The sequence below is a fragment of the Eublepharis macularius genome, chromosome 2, assembly GCF_028583425.1.
Source record: "Eublepharis macularius isolate TG4126 chromosome 2, MPM_Emac_v1.0, whole genome shotgun sequence".
Lineage (NCBI taxonomy): Eukaryota > Metazoa > Chordata > Lepidosauria > Squamata > Eublepharidae > Eublepharis > Eublepharis macularius.
This window is the reverse complement of record NC_072791.1, coordinates 182,884,896-182,902,130: the sequence shown is the minus strand read 5'-3', so window position 1 is coordinate 182,902,130 and position 17,235 is coordinate 182,884,896.

Genomic DNA, 17,235 nt, shown 5'->3' with positions numbered 1-17,235 from the left:
TTTAGCAGGTTTTCCATGCAAGTTTTCATAATTTAAAATATATATATTTTTTGTTTGGGCTTATTTGTTAACATTTCACAAGGAGACTGAGTACTTATGTACTCTGAAATACTGTAGTCCTGTTCCCAAGTTACAGTGAAAGCATGTATAACCCATGTACAGTGTACATTTGATTTTTCCTTATATGTGCCTTGAGTAATTTTCATGATACATTCAATATATTTATTGCTGAACATGTCCTTATTTATCCGTGTACTGATACCTCAGTTTCATTTCGAAAGTGAATGCACATTGGCTCTTCTTTTCAAAGAGATACAGGCACCTACATTCAGGATGTATGTGAGTTCACCAAAATGTGTGAACAGGATTGCACAGTGTTGGGCAAGGAAAAAGATTATTAAGTTACCTAAGTTAACCAAGAAAGTCAAGCAATTTTCTTTCATGTAATGTTTAGGTTGGGTCTAGGTGATGTGAGGAGGAACTGTCTTTCTCATGACAGTTTTCAGAATATTTGCATAGAATTGTGTTCTCAAGAGGGGATGGATCGTATTTTAATTGGGCTGTTTTATACTTATTGCTATCAATACGTATAATTGTGACTAGTGCAAACAGGACTTTGCAGAAGCAGATCTTCCCTGCCTTCCCCTAGGACCCCTGTCCCCTCCTCCCAAGATTTGGGGACCCCTCCAGAACAAAATTCCATGAAGCACAGAGGTCTGTGGGAAGAAGGGAAAGTAGGTAAAAACTCCCCTGCTTTTCTATAAGCATTATGTGTTAATTTCCATACACAATTAATGTATAGCCAATCAATAAAGAACTGCATTAAATGTATTTAGAGTCAATTAATAAATACATTTCTGCCTGTGGAAGCCTCATTGATTTGCTTTGATCAGCTCAACCACACTTAATGTAAGGTTGCCCTGAAAAAAACACGTGCCTTCCTTTTCTAACTATGTGGTCTTCCTCCACTGGGTTATATGTTTATTATGGCTGTTGAACTAAAATGGGCCTGTTTTTCACTGTATGCAATTTAGTCATGCATCAATACATTTTTAATTAAAAGAATCTGACAGGTACAATAGCAGAGGACTCCAAATAATTTTTGAAAGCAGTCTGTTTCCACGCAGACAGGTAATCAGAGTCTGTCCCCGACAGGCTGTGGATGCAGAATATTTTATTAAGATATACGCTACAAGCTAAAAAAAAATACTTTTGTGTTAAATTGTCACATTTTTTGTTGTAAGTTTATGATCGTAAAGTGAGGCATTCTCCTTGACAGAACTGAAATGATCTTACAGGACAACTTGATTAGCCTGTTTGGCAATAACAGCCAGCCTTCGAATTCTACTTATATATCACCATTTAAAGACTTGCATCACCTAGCTGTAGCAAGACCAAAGTGACAGAGATGAGTGTGATGATGCTCAGATTTGGTAATGAATTCCTTTCTCCCAAGGTCACTTGACACAAGCTCATTGGGGAAAGCAAATTCACGGGCTGCCTATATTCATGAATGTATTGGAGCACCATTGGCAAAGGTTACAGAGAACAAACCCCCTCAATGTTGACTTTTCATCCTCATTTCTCACTGCACTGCAAAGCCAGCCTACTGAAATGCAGACTGTATATAATGCTTTTCAACATGATTTTAAACTTTTATGATTTGTGAAACATGATTGAGGCATTCAGTAAATAATGTTTAAAGGGAGAGAATGCAGAGAATGCCCCCACCCCCTGCACCAATTCAGATTGCAGCACAAAGCTTGGACAGAAATGCTTTTGCTCTGTAATTCACAGATTACTAGTAAACTGATTAGAAGTAGAAAACCACTTTCCTCTTCTCTTCTATTGCAACTCTTGGCCTAGACATCCATGGTCCCAAACCATGTTGGCAACTGTACTGGTACCAGGGCTTTAGAGAGCAGAGCAAAATGATCAGATTACCCCAGACCTACAAGGCTGCAGATCCCCCAACCTGTTGGTTCCATATTGCCTGAGACTAGATGACAAGCAAGATCAACCCAGTCTGAACTTTGACCAAGACGGGCTTATAGGGTGAAACAGGAAGCATATTTTCCTGTCTACTGAAAATTCTATAATATATTTACTTTGTAGCTTTCCATGGACTTAACTGTACTATGTTTTCTGTGGACAGTATTGGGAGGGGGTTTAGGAGCTGGGCTCCAAAATTATGTTTTGCCCTAGGCCTTGAGTTACACTTCTGTGGCCCTGATCAGTACATTCATTCCTAGAAACTGCAGCCTTTTCTTATAAGTAGTGTGAACCAATTAGGCCTCACATACTTTTGTGTGCACAATGGAGTGTAGTGAGGTTCCCAGTAGGCATTGGTCCACACGGGAAGTCTCAGTGATTCTGGAGTCTTTGGCAAAAGTTCAGGATGGGGCACCAGAATCACTGCCCACTCTGTTGCCAGCAGCCTCACCAGGGCCAAGAAAGGAGTCGCCCTTTCCCTATGCATGGTGAGAGCCACTATTACTGCTGGAAGCCAACAGTCCAAGTCTCAGAAGGGGCAGGGTACAAGCAGCAGCAGCAGGAGCCTGCTTTTCTTCTTCTTTCTCCCCTCCTTCTGTGGGGAGGGAGCATGGGTATTGGGGCTGACGAAGTGTGGGTCCAGGGACAGCTGCCTCTGTTGCCCATTGGCTGAAACTGAACTGATGGTCCTGAGAAATAACTTCATGTTGTTGGCAAGTACTGTTATTGGCATAACTTTAAGTTCTATCTTCTGTGTCACTGGGATCAAATAAGAATATAAAAGGCTTGAGAGCACATATAATTAACATGGTCTATAAAGACAACGCCAACATTCATCCTCTTTTCCCCCCTGAAGAACTGGATCACATTGTACTGGAGTCGGGGTGTTTTTACGCACAGTTCAAATACAGAGAACTTCAGTCAGAGGCTGATTAACATTGATTATGTTCATTTATTTATGGAGATCCAATGGGCAAAAATACTTCTCAGTTGACCGTGGACAGGAGATCCACAAATAACACTGTATTTTGTGACAACTAAGAAGCAGCACGGAGAAGGCAACTTTAGTACATGCCTCTAACAACTGTTTCTCTGTTCCTTTGAGGGGAATAGAGATGTATTTTATGGAGGGGACCTTCCTAAATGTGAAAGGACAAACAGAAAAGAATGAAAAAAAATCCCTAATTAAATGAATTAGAGAATAGAAGCCAGAAAATTGTGTTTCTGTTCTGCCATGCTACACTTCGTAACCCTGAGGCCATTGTCTGGCCAGCATTCTGAAGTATAAATGAACTCTGACTCCGGTGACTTTGAGATCGAACAGAGAGAGAGTGGAGGAAAGTTTCCCACAGCAGCCTTAAAGGAAACAGTCAGAATTATATAATTACATAAATGGAACAACAGGAAAAATGACATTTTAGCTTTCTTTTTTCTTTATAAGTAGCAACTGAAAAAAAATTATAATTTTTTTTTAGAATGTTATAGATTTTGAACATATGAGGCTGCCTTAAACCAAATCATACCATTGGCTTGTCTGCCTCTACTACTTTACGTGGGAGAAACTCTCCAGGGTTCAGACAAAGGCCATCTCCAGTTGAACCTGAGACTTTCTGCATGCAAAGTTTATGCTGCCAATGAGACACAGGTCATTCATATAATTTTGTCTGGGATAAAATCACTTGATACAACCTATTTAAGGTTCTATGTCACATACTCTACTACTGAAAAAAAGCTTTGTATCTGGTTCCCCTAACAAGCCTACATATTTATTTTCTTTATGTCCTACTTATTCCCACAGTGCTCAAGGCAGATTCTATCAATTAAAAAAACAAATATATAATAATCTATAAACATACAAAAAGGAACACACACAGCAGAAGCAAACGCAGTCACCTTGACCCTTGTAACTATAAAACATGACTGGGTTGGAAGTGATGTAGTGCTGGTGTGTGCCCACCCATTTATGTGAACTTCATGGTGGAGTGGGGATTTGAACATGGATCTCTGAAGTTCAGCACGGCATCACAACGGCCCTCAGTAGGCTGCTCACACAGTACCTGGGGCTCCCCAACCTTTTTGAGCCTGTGGATGCCTTTGGTATTCTGACACAAGGTGGTGGGCACAACCACATAATGACCACCATCAGAGGTAAAGCCAATCACAAATTGGCTGCCATGAGATATTGAGCCACACAGAAAGGAAGTCCAAGCACCGGAGATAAGAGGAGTAAATTTTAAAAATGCACTGTGTTGTGTATTGGGCTGAGTTAGGCTAAGCAAGGCCTCTAATGTAATTACTGTACCGAATGTTATGCACTGTTAGCTTCAGGTTATGTCATGGCTCCTAATGCCTGCACTCTCATTGGTTACATTTGCCTGCACTTCATTGGTTCATTCCATAGGCAGCAGCCAATCGGTCCTGAGGAATAAAGACCAATTACTGGCCTGCCTATCTTATACATTGTATATAGTTCATGCAAATGATGGTATTGTAAAGTGCATGTTCCTATTGCTTACTGGCTATTCTTGGAGTGGGGTTTCTGTGTATATAATGAGGGCTTCTGTTCAGTTTGTCTGTGTAGTGTCATCTAGTGAGTAGTGTCTGCTGTCATCTGTCTGTTCTGGCTTGCAATAAAGAACCTTGTTTTGGCTGAAATCACTCTGGGCTGCCATCATTCTGAGCTCCAGGCTCAGTACACAATACACTGTGAAAGAGCAGTGGGGGAAAGAGGAAGAAACCAACAGTAGTGGTAGCTGCCACTGAAACAACATTTTAACTTGCACCGCCAGTTCTCTGATCTGATCTGCCAGTCAGAAACCCTGTTGGATAAGAACCTCACTTAGCCCCACCCACTTAAAAAAAAATTGATGGGCACCAGGAAAGGTTGGGGGTCCCCACTTTTCATCATTGTCTTAAAAAGCAATCAACACAATACTTCTGAGAAAGTGAGTTTGATATGTCCCCATGTTTTCATATTAAAGTTTGAAATGTAGAAATAGGCTGAGGCAGCTGTTCTGGACATATTTTCTCCCCTTCCGTGACATGGTAGTCATTCATTTCTTGTGTATCCCTTCAAGTCCTTTCAGTTGTCCCAACAAATTTAGCAGTTATTAAAGAGACCAGCTGAAACCGATGCCTAGAAAGAGGAGGGAACTGCATTTCACTGCCACTGAAATACCAGTATGAGGAAAACTGGCGTCACTCCTTAATCTTCTTTCCTTCAGAAACTTTGCTAATGAGGTTAGTTCCGGGGACAGTCACCTTGATCCATGCAACCATAAAAAAGTCTTCCCATCATTGACTAAATAAAGCTGGATAACCTAAAGCTATGTTAAGTATTAGTGCTCTAATGTAAGGTGAACAGACAACCTGGTTTTACTGAGGCAGCACGAGTGTCATAGAGTGTTTGGCTCTTACAAGCAGCCTGTAACTGCTTTTTAAAACTGACTATTCTTTATCTGTGTTTTCCCCCCCTGTGAATGTGAAACTGTCCTGTCTTAATGTGACATGATATGACTCAAATGCCTTCCAGATCAAACGGGTTTTGTAGATGTGGTCTGGGTAGGGGACAGACAGACAGGACCACCTGACAGACAGGAAAATCTGTGATGATCTGCTACGTTCAGGGACAGCAATTTAAGGCCTTTGTAGCAGATGATAAAACCCATTGCAGGAGGAATTTCATGAAAGTAGCAGTCAACCTTTTTGACCAATGTGCTAGAAGTCAAGCCCACCATACCAAATCAGACAGGACTCTAGAGAGCTCTTTTAAGGTCCTGTGAGGAGGTGATGATGGTGGCAAAGAAGGCTTTCTTGTCTGCTACCATTGCATGGGCTGAATCTCACCCAGCAAAATTATTTAGGGTTGTTTGGAGACTAGTGGTATCTCAGCCTCACACTCCTGAATGTGATGGGGAAATTAGCTGTGACAATTTTGTTCATTTCTTTGCTGATGCTTGAGACGTAGGACCCTGCGCTGGAGGTATTCTTGGTAGGTTCTATGAATAGGTTCAAGATGGTGTTCTGGATGACTTTAATCATGCTGGATTCAGATATAGGTGTGCACTTAAGAAGCCCTGAGTGTCTAGTTAGATTTCCTATATCAAATCATTTAACTTTTGGCAAGAGGAGATAACTCCACAGATAACAACTTAACTTTGTAATACAATGATGGAGATTCTGCTTCCCTTCTAAGCCTTTATTATTACAACATGATCATTTAGTATTCTTAATAACAACTCAAGAGACATCATACCATCCATTATAACAACTACAGAAACCATTAAGAAGAGCAATTCCATGAGTCCAAATATCTTACTCTGGATAAGAAGGTGTCTATCAGTTTAGATTGTCATATTTATAGGATTTCAGAACCTTCTGTTAACAATAGCTGCTTCAAAGACTCAAATTCTTGTCTATTCGGCAGTCCCAGCCGGCAGCAACAGCTTCTAGGGTTGGGGGCCGTGCTTTGCCCGCCCGGAGGAGGATGAGGCAGAGCCGGCGCCCTCCCTTTTCCTGGTGGATGCGCGTGAGGGGCAGAGTTATGCAGAGTGGTTGCCTCTGATCCGCCCCTCAGTGCCTCAGTGTGCCTCGTGCTCAGCCCACCCACCCTTCCCTATTTCAGTGCAGGATTAGCCGGTTGCTGTTTTGGGGCCAGATAGCAATTTTTTGCTTCTCACCCTACATTGGTTCTTGGGTGGGGAGATTTTTCACCTACTTTGCACCATTAGGAGGAGGGTAGTTGGCTTTGGTGGGTCGAATTTAACACTTCCCTTGGCAGGTTAGGAGCTGGGGAAATGAGTGGGCCAGTGACCACCCCTGGCATATCTCCATTGGTGGGGAATTGGCTGGCTGCTGTACGGCCCAGCTGCGAGGGCAGATGCCCTGGTGGAGAACCCCTGGACAAGCCGGTCCCCCCCTCCTGCAGTTGTATGGCTGGGGGGAGCTTCAAGGGGGTGAACTATCTCACCAGGCCGGCCGGGTCACAGTCATACCATGGATGGCTCGCCCCCGGGGGTGTTGGTGGATCACCCAAACAGGGCAGGGCGGGGTCCTGGAGTGACCCCAGGGCCTCACCTGTACCGCTGGTTAGGCCCTTGCCGTGTTGACAAATAGGTTGTGTTAATTCAATAATGTGGTCCTTTAATCTGCCTCTTGGGGATGGTGGAAGAAACTGCCCACAGGGAATTAGTCAATCCCTGACAGAGAAAATATAACGATTGTCTTGAAATACCATAATTTAACACAATATTTTTTCCAAACCAAATTTTATTTATTTAGTTAGTTGTTTATTTATTTATTTAATTAGTTAAGATTTTGAAGCTGATCACAACAACTACAATGGTTAAAAAGAGTACAAAATACAATATTCAATACGTGCATGGTTAACTATGAATTTTTATTTCTGTTCAATGAAACAGAGTATAACGTGGCTGAAAAACACCCTGAGATTATTAGAAATAATGTTTTCCTCCAGGAAATAAATGATATTTTCCTAAATACTTCTCATGATCTAATATTCAACGTACTTGTTCTTATCAAACCAACTTTCCCGTATGACCAACTATCAGATACAGCCTCCCATAAAAAACAAATGTTTCAGTAAAATGATACATTTTCCTTTAGATCCCGCTGTCAGGCCCTCTGCAAGTTTATTGAAGCAATGGAAATTCTTTATTAAATACATTTTTCAAAACTTTCTGCAATTCCATTTATTTAAAGATTATGAGGGAGATCATCAGGGCTAGCCACTCATATTCATTCAGTGTCTCCTAATGGTACCTAGTTTCACTCAGTCATGGTAATGCACACGGTTACATTTGCTGCAAATGTCGTTCACAGTCAATCTGAATTCACACTTCGCAGTCACTCATTCAATGCATTCACATCAGTCACAGCAAATCAATACTCTCTTTTCATGCTTGCTCCTCTCTATTTATGGCTACTCTTTAAAACATCAGCACTCACACTCATTCACTCTGTGACTATCACTCAGTTGCCATTACCTGCTGTCATTTCTTTGCTCAGGCAATAATTATCTTTAGGGGGATGATTATGTAAAATTATTTTAGGTGCACTTATAATGCTTAGAATATCTGTTGATGGGACCAACCAGTTCAGAGTCCCACTTTTTAAAATTGTTTGTGGCTAGAATGCTGCTGTAATCTATGTGCAGTATAAATTTAATGACCTAAGCATTATGTTGATCAGCCATAAGATTCATAACCTTTGGTAGATGATCTAACTTTTATGGCATTTTTACATAAAATTGTAACTTACTGTACAAAAGAAAAGTAGATAAATAATAAAAAATTTGCCTATGATCTAAACTATAGTTTGGCTTTAATACAATAGAGATTTCCACAACTAAAAGGGATTTTAGTCAATGGGATGGGACTTCCCCTCTCTTCCCTCACACTACATCCCCCAACCCCCCCCCCCCCGAAATAGTAGTCCTGGGATGACACCCCCCCCCCCCCATGGAAGAGCATGTGGGAAGTCAGAGCTCTACATCTGGGCTAACTCACCTGGTAATTTCTGAATGTTTAATATAGTATTCCTTTCAAAAGTGATGTTATACCTCACCTAGGTGGCAAAGAAACCAAGGGGCATGTATTACTCTAGTACATCTCTCTATACATCTGTTTCCACTTTTGACAAATGCTGCCCCGATCCTCAAAGCTAAGCCAGTAGATAGTGACATAAGCACCTCCTCCTAAGGAATTATATATATTATAACTCCTAAGGAATTTTATATATATATATATATATATATTGCTTTACCACCAATTAGACTCCATGGGTTTTTCCTATGGGAAACTGCCTTATCTAACGTTAGTATGGTGAGGACTCTAGGAGGGCTTTTTTAGTTGCTGCTACCAGGTTGTAGGACTTCCTCCTCCAGAAGGTGACACTTGCATCATTACCTCAAGCCTTCTGGAGTGGATTCACTGGAATCAGCATTTTAAAAAAATCTAGAAGACCATTGAATTATGTTTAATGACGATGTTTTTATATTTGCTGCTTCCTTGTTTTTCAGTTGATGGCTCTTCTTCTTTTCTTATAGGGTTGGATCCAGATGAAATTTTCCACTCATGACAGGCACTTGTGCAACAGAATGATTCTGCATCTTTGCTTCCTCTGCATCACCTTACATCCCTGAAATGCTGTTCTTTTAGGACAGGGCACCCTCTGGAACAGCATGAGAACCAAATTGGGGCTGTAGCAGGAAGGTAGAATGAATAGAAATTATTCCATCCATTCCATTAGCGAAAAATTTAGTTTGTATCCAGCCTATTGATTTGTCGCTTGATCTTATGATTTGATTGTTTTAAAAATGTATTTTATGTATTTTGATTAATTTTACTGTAAACAACCTTGTGCATAAAAGGCAATCATATAAACAAACTAACAGTGCAATCCTAAGCAGAGTTCTTCCAGTCTAAGCCTATCGAAACCAATGGGCTTAGACTGGAGTAACTCTGCTTAGGATTACACTGTAAAATACTTAAATTCAATTTCCCAGCCACCAAATTATAATCGCTAATTTTTGCACTCCCCCCCCCAAAAATATGGTCAGTTTCATGTAGGGGTGTGCAAGGAAAAAACTTTCGGCTTTCTTGTTTCGGGATTACCCGAAACAAGATTCTCTACCGGCATTAGCCGAATGCCGAAACAAGAATCTCTTTCGGGATTCGGGATTCGGCATTATTTCGGCATTCTTTCGGGATTCTTTCGGGTTATTTTGCTGGGAAAATGCCTCCGTCTTTCAGGACGCCTGGAGGAGGCATTTTCCCACCAAATAAGCCCAAAATTGGTGGGGACCTTCCTCTAACCCTTCTCTAACACCCACCCAAGTTTCAGACAGATTGGACTTTGGGGGGCCATGTTATGGCCCCCCAAAGCAGGTCCCCCCATCCTCCCATAAAGGAGCATCTTCTTCATTATTTCCTATGGGGAAAAAATGAAGAAGCAGGCTTCCTTTGCCAGGGGTGGCATTTTGCATGCAAAATGCCCCCCAGCCCTCAGGGGCCCTTCTCCCACCCCTCCTCCCACCCCCCACCGAGGCTCAGCCTGCTCCCACTTGGGGGGGGCCATTTCATGGCCTCCCCAAGTAGGTGCTCTAATCTCTACCACTGACAGCTGGGGGAGGCTTGTGTTGCCAGGGGTGGCATTTTGCATGCAAAATGCCCCCCAACCCTCTGGGGCCCTTCTCCCACCCCTCCTCCCACCCCCCACCAAGGCTCAGCCTGCTCCCACTTGGGGGGGCCATTTCATGGCCTCCCCAAGTAGGTGCTCTCAGCCCCTAAAGTCCACCCTTCACAGCCCCACACAAACCCAATTCCCCCCCAGCTGCCACACACAGACCCAAATCCCCCCAGTAGCCCCTCACAGACCCAAATCAACCCCCACCTGCCCCACACCCACCATAACCCCAGGAACAGGCTGGCCTGCCCTCCCCTTTTGGGAACCCCTAAACTCTCTTTCCCAGGGCAGTTCTGCACAGACAAGGGGTGCCACAATGGTGGCAGTGCCAAATCGTCCCTGGGAAAGAGCACCTGCCCTGGCACACAGACAACCACCCCCCTGACCCCCCCACCACCCGCAGAGAAGGCTGGCCAGCCTGCCCCATTGTTCCCTATGCTGGGAACCAACCTCCCATCAAAGAAGGGAACACAGACACACAATCATTAAGTTTAAAAAACCTTTATTTTCTCATTTTCAAATTACAAGTGGTCAACAAATCACAACATATTACACTTATTGTCCCTCATAGCACAACACAACACAATTAACTACACATCAGAGAATCTTAAACACATTTTTTTTTTTGAAATGGACAAACAGTAAAGTTTTGAACATTACAACAGGTCACATAGTGAGCGGGCACAACAGGGCATGGAAACAGAAGATGATCATAATAACTACCAGCCTAATACAACTCTCCCTCCATAAAACGACTTAATGGGGGGGAACCACTGCAACAAAATCCCCCCCCCAACCCTCTGGGGCCCTTCTCCCACCCTTCCTCCCATCCCCCCACCAAGGCTCAGCCTGCTCCCACTTGGGGGGGCCATTTCATGGCCTCCCCAAGTAGGTGCTCTGCTCTCATCTCTACCACTGACAGCTGGGAGAGGCTTGTCTTGCCAGGGGTGGCATTTTGCATGCCAAATGCCACCCTCACCCTCAGGGGCCCTTCTCCCACCCTTCCCCCCACCCCCCACCACATGCATTCCTTGACAATCAAGAAATCTGGAGTTAAATATAATGTGCATGTAAGTCCCTCAAAGACAGAAGCAATATGACCCATTTGATTTCCACAACCTCAGACACAATTAGGGATCCGTTTCCCCTTGGTGGGGGATCCCCCACTCTCACCTATCACCCCGAAGGGGGAAAGTCAGTGAATGAGCCTTCAAGGTACGCTCCAGGGGCTGCTGCCGTGATGTCACTGATGTCATCTGGCTGCCCTGAGAGTATGCCTGTGCTTTGCAGTGGGCTGATTTGGGCCCTGCAGGCCAAAGCAGGATCCCTTGTGGCCCAAATCTGCCTGCTGTGAATTGTGCGTGCTCCCCAGCCTTGTGTGATGATCACATCACTTCCTAGAACAGACATCATCATGCCAGAGCATTGCCATTAAATGATCATGCGTGTGTGAACAGACCCTATGTATCCTGTAGGCTTCAGTGATGGTATAGTAATGTTTTCACTCACATTATAGAGAGAGAGAGAGAGAGAGAGAAGGGGGGGAGGCACTGAAGCTAGATTATTTCTTCTATTTTACTGTCCCCTTCCAAAGCCAGGGTGGCATTGGCACAATGCCCCCCTCCCCCCGGCCAGAGCCTTAGTACCAGTATGCATTGACAGGCCCATGCATCATAGTCCTTTTTGAGACCCAGCCAAGTTGTGTGCCTTTTGGAGAAAAATGTTCAAGTTGCTGGTGGGGGTATGAACAATTTTTAGATATCCACTGTAGTGCAATGGCTAGAGAGTTGGTCTAGAATCTGGCAGACTCTGATTCTGTGCCTTGTAGGCTTGATGGATGTTCTTGGCTCAGCCTAAGTAAACAATTGTGTTGTGTTTTCCAGAGGCAGTCTAGGTGATTTTGGGGCCCTGGACAAATGTTCTTGACGGGGCCCCAGAACCAGTGCCGCCCCACCACTGGCTCCTTGCCAAGGCCAAGCAATTTGGCAACCTAGGCCCCAGATAGAGTGGGCAGGAGTGCGTTGTTTCCTTCCTCCCCCCCCCTCCACCCCCTCATACAACTAAGAAGGCCATCGGTGGAGTCACTCCAATGTGAGGCATGGAGCAGCTGTCTATTGTTAGCCTGGTTGTGATGAGGGTGAAACAAATCAAGGGAGAACAGCAATGTGTAAACCACTCTAGGTTCCCATGGGGGAGAAAACCGGGGCATAAGATAAACCTTTAATTTGGTGGGGAGGGGGTATATACATTTTATGTGTATGTGTCTGTATGTTTTATGCATTCAAATCACTTGTGGTGTACTTTAGAATTATATTGAGCTCCACAGTATCCCAAAAACCTTGTCCATGTATTGCAAACCGAAGTCAATCTACCACATCTAGGGTATTCTTCTTTTCCCTACTGCCTTCAATTTTTCTTAGCATTATTGTCTTTTCTAGTGAACCTTGTCTTCTCATGATGTGACATAAGCACTATCATCAATTGATATCTTCAAGGGAGAAAGCAGGCCTGATTTGGTCTGGACATGTCTTTTTCGGAGTCCATGGTACATGTAAATTGAAACTTTCTTCCCACTTCACAGTGTGAATGCTTTTTCCTCCTATGAGCTTTGTCTAAATTTTACTGTACTGATACTGCTCATTTGGCCAAAAGGCCTGCCCTTGATCAATGCCACATTAAATACTTCATAATAAAAATATGTTTTTAGAACCATTTAAAAGTGTCCTTAAGTGCCATACGCCGATTTAAAAAACCATAAGCTAAATGTTTGGGAACACAACCAGATATGTGAATGACTGAAATGCAGCCCAATCCCACTGCTACTTAAAATCCATTTTTGATGGAGGTCTGGATTGTCTTAGATTGGTGTCATTGGGCTTGGAATCAGGAACCTGGAAGCGTTCCATGGTGGCTACAACTTTCATGCCAAGGCTAAGAGGGTGGGAACGGGATCTCTCTGGGGTGGCAAACTCTGGCCTTGGAAGTTACTGGCAATTTGGGGGTGGGACTTGTGCAAAGGAAAATCTGAGTAGGGATCTCCCCCAGAATCCATGGTCCGCATTTGCCCTCTAAAGAGATTGCCCTTGGAAGCAGCCAGTTTATCTGTAGGGAACTACTCTCTCTAACCTGAACTCAAGCCCAACCAGGAGTTTGGCAGCCCTAGGAAAATTTCTGAAAAAGATGGCAAAGGAGGGCCAGCAACTGATAGAGGCATGGAAGCCCACACCAGGACAGTAGCAGGGGCCTACTTGGGCAAAAGGGACGACCAGTGCTCTCATCCCCCATAGTCCACTCCTTTCAGCCCCACACAAACCCAGTTCCCCCACCCCAGCTGCCACACACAGACCCAAATCCTCCACTCAGCCCCTCTCAGAACCAAAACCACCCTCAGCTGCCCCACACCGAGTACCCCAGGAACAGGCTGGCCAGCCTGCCCCATTGTTCCCTATGCTGGGAACCAACCTCCCATCAAAGAAGGGAACACAGACACACAATCATTAAGTTTAAAAAACCTTTATTTTCTCATTTTCAAATTACAAGTGGTCAACAAATCACAACATATTACACTTATTGTCCCTCATAGCACAACACAACACAATTAACTACACATCAGAGAATCTTAAACACAATTTTTTTTTTGAAATGGACAAACAGTAAAGTTTTGAACATTACAACAGGTTACATAGTGAGCGGGCACAACAGGGCATGGAAACAGAAGATGATCATAATAACTACCAGCCTAATACAACTCTCCCTCCATAAAACGACTTAATGGGGGGGAACCACTGCAACAGGGTCCAGCAGAACCTATGTCATTTCCTGTGGCTGTGCTTTCAGTTCAGACACACAAAGCTGAACTGGGCACTTCCAAGGCACTGGACAATGGTATTTCTGGAGCAGTTCTGCAGAGGTCTCCCCCCACCCCCACACCAGCCTCAGAATTTACCTGGGAACATCTGTGAGAGATCATCATTGGCCGGTGCCCATCCACCACTCTTCCCGCATCCCCCAACCATGCAAACCCAACATTAACATCAAATTTTTTTTTTTAAACATGAACTGAACATCAACTTTTAAAAAACATAAGCACAACATTTTTTTTGGGGTTTTTTTCCTTTTTTTTACATGAACAGAACATCAACTTTTAAAAAACATAATCACAACATTTTTTTGGGTTTTTTTTCCTTTTTTTTACATGAACAGAACATCAACTTTTAAAAAACATAAGCACAACATTTTTTTTTGGTTTTTTTTCCTTTTTTTTACATGAACAGAACATCAACTTTTAAAAAACATAATCACAACATTTTTTTGGGTTTTTTTTCCTTTTTTTTACATGAACAGAACATCAACTTTTAAAAAACATAATCACAACATTTTTTTTTGGTTTTTTTTCCTTTTTTTTACATGAACAGAACATCAACTTTCAAAAAACAGTACAACAATTCTTCTACAATTTTTTTTACAATGATTTCATCTGATAAAAACACCTAAGCAATCCCTATCTAACCTGTTTCTCCCTCCAGTAGCAATCCATGTTTCTGGGGCATTATTTTTCATAATAAATTTGGTCCCACAGGGTATGTCTCAGTGATGGGAGATGTTTTGAATACCCTGGGGGGGGGGCTTTCAAATTGCTGGGTGTTTTCCCTTTGCCACTGGTTCCTAACCACCCTCCCTCTACTGGCCGGTTTTAACTGTATATACAGGGTTTTATACAGGGGAGAGCGCGATTCCAAAGGATTGGACTCATAGAGGATGCAGGCCACAAGTTGGGCTCACCTCAGTCACTCTGGAAGTCCAGTCCTGAGAAATCGAAGAGGCGAGAGTTGACCTTCAGGAAGGTCAACTGCTCGACTCTCCATGGGAGAAGGCGAGTGCGATGTGGGCCGACAATGTCGCCCGCATGTGAAAAGACGCGCTCGCTCTCCACGCTCGTCGGAGGGCATGAGAGCAGCCGCTGCGCCTCGAGGGAGAGGTCCGGCCAGACCGACTCCTTCCTGGCCCAGTAGCTGAGCGGATCGGTGGAGAGCGACTCGCAGGGCTCCGCGAGGTAGTCCCTGACCATCGCCTCCGCCGGATCCTCTCTCACGGTCCTCACGACCCCAGAGGGGACGAGGGCCCACCGGAGCATCTCCATCTCCATCGGCACTCCGGTGGTGGCCTCGGGGGGGGCCTGCGCAGAGGGGGCGTCAGAGGGACCCGCACGGCAGGGCCCCTCTTGCGTCCCCCCTGTCGACAGGCGTCCCCTCTTGGCCTGCCTGCGCCTCACCCAAGAGCAGAGCCCGTCTCTGGCTTGGGTGAGGTTCCCGTCCCGCTCGGCGAAAGTGCCCTTTATGCGCGGGTCACACATGGTCGCCAACATGTATGACTCTTCCTTAGTGAGAGGAGTTAGCCTGGCAGCTATGCCCTGCTGCAGCCTTCTCACTAATGCGCGCACCGCTGGAACAAGGTCAGCACGGGGCGCGACCCGGTCTGCAAGGGTGGCCAGATTCCTCTGGAGCGTGTGCACCAGGGGAATGACCAGACCGAGGGTCGCCGTGTCTGACGAGACCGCCACAGTGAAGTCCTTGAAGGGCTTCAGGACCTCCACTGTCTGGGTGATGGTGAGCCAATCCTCCCGGTTGAACTCACCCACCTGACTCGCACCGCGGTGCTCGGAGAGCCACGCGTGGAGTGCGGCCTGCTGCTCCACCAAGCGCTCAAGCATGGCGCAGGTGGAGTTCCAGCGAGTGCTGACGTCAGTGATCAGAGCGTGCTCTGGCACACCTGTCCTGACCTGTGTCTGGCGCAGTTCGTGCGTGGCCTTCACGCTGCGCGAGAAGTGACCCGTGAGCCTCCGACATTTCTGGACAAGTAACTGGAGTTCACGGGTCCGGGTATCCACGGGTTCCTTCGAGGAGCCCAACCCCAGCGCATCTCTCACCACTAGGTGAAGCTTGTGAGCGGCACAGTAGACGCTCTCTCGGCTCACTAGATGCGCCGCTGCCCTCATGTTCTTGCCACCGTCCGTCACCATGCATCCCACGGTGGCGGGTCCCTGGCCTATCCACTCGTCCAACTGTCTCCTTAAGGTGGCAGCGATGTTCTCCGCCGTGTGGGACACGTCGAGCACCTCGGCGTGAAGCAAGGCCTTGCAGTAGCCGGCCTGGCGGTCTCGCATCCTTCCCTGTCTAGCTGTGCTAGGCACCTCCCCCCGGCCCCCACCCAGAACCGACTCGGGTTCCCACCAGTGAGCAGTAAGCGAGAGGTACGCTTGCTGCACACTTGGGCAGGTCCAGATGTCCGATGTGAAGTGCACAGTTCTCCCGGCAACCCGGGACAGCTGTGCCTTCACATGATCCCTGGCAGCCCTGTAAAACGAGGGCACCACCGATCTGCTCAACGACGTGCGAGCAGGGACGGCGTACCAGGGAAAGCAATCTTGGAGCAGCCCTGAGAAGCCGAAGTCTTCAACTACGGAATACGGTTGCCCATCCACTGCTATCATGTTGACGATGTGGCGCGTGATGCGCCTGCTCGCCCTCCGGATCCCCTCTCTGGGCACACTAGCGCCCTGCATACCAAGCATCTCCGGGAGAGAGGCTTGGCGTCCCTTTCCTGCAGGTACCCTTGGGGGGAGAGCACCAGAGGAGCCTGCCTCCTTCTGGCTAGCTGGCGGCCGTGCGGCGCCACTCGAACCCTCCTCCCGAAGAAGCACCGCCTGGTGGTGCCTCTTCATATGGTACCTCATCCCAGACGTGGAGAGATGCCACACATCTTTGCCACGGCTGACGCGCTGCCTACAATGCAGGCACAGGGCTGCTCGGGGATCCTCCGTTGTCTGGAAGTGCTTCCAGATTTCGGAGGAAAAGGGCATCCCACGCTTCCCAGGAGAAGCGCGTTCGGGACCACCCTGCGGCACCTCCTGTGAGGTGCTCTGGCCGGACACACCGTGTCCCACTCTCGGCCGGGCAGGTGGGGATGGACGAGGCTGAAGGGGCAGAGATGTGGGCTCTTCCACCACAGTCTCTGCCTCTTCCTCCCGCGTCCTCTCCT